We start from the raw sequence: 2,937 nt of genomic DNA, 5'->3' as shown, positions 1-2,937 counted from the left end.
TCTGTCATTTAGCATGTCTTAAAGGTTCATCTATGTTGCAATATGTATTAGTGCATTCCTTTTTATCACGGAACAGAAATCCATTTTATGGCTATCCCACAATTTGTTTATTCATTCACCCACTGATGAACATTTGGATTGTTTCCACTTTGGGGCTATTAAGAATGACACTGCTGCTGAACATCTGCATATAAGTCTCTGTAAGGACATGTTTTGTTTCTCTTGGATATATACCAAGGAGTAGTTTCAGGTTCATAAACTTGTGTTTAACTTTTGCCATAATCTTTTTGGATATTGCTCTCCCTCATCCTATTCTGATTCCAGTTACATGTATGTTAGACTTTTGTACCATGCCTGATATGCATCTTATACTTTTTTATACTTTTTACTCTTTGTATTTTAGTGTGGATATTTCCCATTGACCTACCCTCACACTCACTAATCCTTCTTCAACTCTAATGTTGTTAGTCTCATATATAAAATTCTCAAGTTCTAGAGTTCTCATTTAATTCTTTATAGATTCCAATTCCTTGATGATATATTCAATCTTGTTTTTTCTTACATTTACCAATCCTGCCCATTTCAAAGTTCATGTCCAACATAAGTCCAATGTGTGAATTTATTGTAGGTCTATTTTTCTCATGGTGCTATTTCTTAGTATGCTTAGAAATTTTTGCTGGAATGCCAGAGATTGTGTATGAAAAACTCTAGAAGCTGTGGACGAAATTATCCTCTTCCAGGGAGGATTCACCCTGTCCTCTGTCAAACTAGAGCAGGGACACCTCAATCCAGTCAAAAGCTGAGCTTACTCAAGGCTGGGCTTCAGATTCCTAAAGTTAGCTCTACTGGTTTATCTCAACTTTTGGGGTATAGCCTTTGAAGGATCACAATGAGAGAGCTTGGAGTGTTTTGAGAGAACTTCCTTTTTGAAATGAAGTTCAATTTTTGTCTTTGCTCTGCTCCTTTTTTCAGTTTTCTTACCTTGTACAACATAAAAATTGGTAAATGCTTAAGAAAGTCAGCATAGGCACATGGGTTAATTCTCTGTACATCCCTTCTCCCAGGATCTTTGCCCTCAAGTCCTGGCTGCCTTAGAAGCACTTCAGTGCCTTCAAATAGATGTTGCATGCCTCTTGTTCAGCTTTTGTTTCGTGTAAGCTATACTGTCACATCTAGAAATGGAAGTATGAAACAAGTTGTTTTTGAAATAAAATCTGGCTATTTGTTCTGATAGGATGTTTTAAAAGTACTTATTTTGAAAAGACCTCCCTTGGCCGGGCATGGTGGCTCATGCCTGTAATCCCAGCACTCTGGGAGGCAAGGCAGGCAGATCACCTGAGGTCAGGAGTTTGAGACCAGTCTGGCCAACATGGTGAAACCCCATCTCCACTAAAAATACAAAAATTAGCTGGGCATGGTGGCAAATGCCTGTAATCCCAGCTACTCAGGAGGCTGAGGCAGGAGAATTGTTCAAACCCAGGAGGCGGAGGTTGCAGTGAGCCGAGACCACGCCACTGCACTCCAGCCTGGGTAACCGAGCAACATTCCATCTTAAAACAAACAAAAAACCTCCCTCCACCTAAAAGAGTATAGTATACATTTCATACACCACCTTTACTGAAAAGAGCTTCGTAAGATGTAGTTTGGGTTGTCCTGAAAAATTGAGGCCTTTAAGTTCTACCTGTATAATGCTCATACAATATAGTATCATAGAAGTTGATATTTCTACTTTATAAAACAATTGGTTTTGCAGAATTTGAACTCCCAGATATAATTAGCTGGCACCTGCCTACATCTGGGTATTTTTTTTTTTTCTTTGAGACGGAGTTTTGCTCCTGTTGCCCAGGCTGGAGTGCAATGACGTGGTCTCAGCTCACTGCAATCTCCGCCTCCCAGGTTCAAATGATCCTCCTGCCTCAGCCTCCCAAGTAGCTGGGATTAATAGGCACCCACCACCACACTCAGCTAATTTTTGTATTTTTAGTAGAGACAGGGTTTCACCATGTTGGCCAGGATGGTCTTGGACTCCTGACCTTGGGTGACCTGCCCACCACGGCCTCCCAAAGTGCTGGGATTACAGGCATGCCCAGCCATCTGGGTAAAATTGTTTAATAGTATTGGGTTTTCACTTTGACAAATATGATTGGCTCCATGGCATTTCCACATGCTATGTAATGAAAACACCAGTCACCAACAAACTACCAGTGGTGAAAATGTTTCACGTTGTTCCCCCACTTTCTATGCCAGACAAGCATTCTAAGCCACACATCTTTGGGCTCAGATCTACCCACACTTAGGTGCAAAATGTACCCACAGTAGGAAGTGATGTGGTTACTCTTTCTTCAGTCAGTACGACACAATGGAGCCTCCTTTTACATTTATAATCTGGGCTTGGATTTTAATCCCCATTTTACCTAGTTCCCACAGCTTGACTACCTCTATTGCTTGTCTACTCAGATGTCTTACCCACTGCCTGCACTGGCTTTTATCAGTAACTGCAGGTCCCGGCCAGCACTCTTCTGGTCCCAGGTGCTCAGATCTGCTCCAACCAGCTGCTTCAGAGGCACATTCTTTTGGCTCAGAAAACACCCCATGCATAGCATTCATCACACTAGCACTTTGAAGTTGGAAACAGGTGTCAACTTCATTTACCATTTGAAAATTTGGTATTTATTAAATACAAATTCTTATTTTAGGCAGATCTATATGACTACATAAAGCAGTGAGGGTTATTTTTTATACATAACTGGGTCTTTTCCTGAGAACTGAAAGTCCTGGGAAGATGCCTATTTTAGAGTTACTATTTATAGAAGAAAACATCAAATTTGAGAGAGAATTGAGTTTAAATCTATTAGAGGACTCCCTCTGTTATTTTTAGTGATCTGGGCCTTATTTTGATACTTAAAAGCCAAATCAAAAGAAAGAAACAGAATACTC

The sequence above is a fragment of the Chlorocebus sabaeus genome, chromosome 11 (assembly GCF_047675955.1).
Source record: "Chlorocebus sabaeus isolate Y175 chromosome 11, mChlSab1.0.hap1, whole genome shotgun sequence".
NCBI lineage: Eukaryota > Metazoa > Chordata > Mammalia > Primates > Cercopithecidae > Chlorocebus > Chlorocebus sabaeus.
This window is presented reverse-complemented; position numbering follows the sequence as displayed.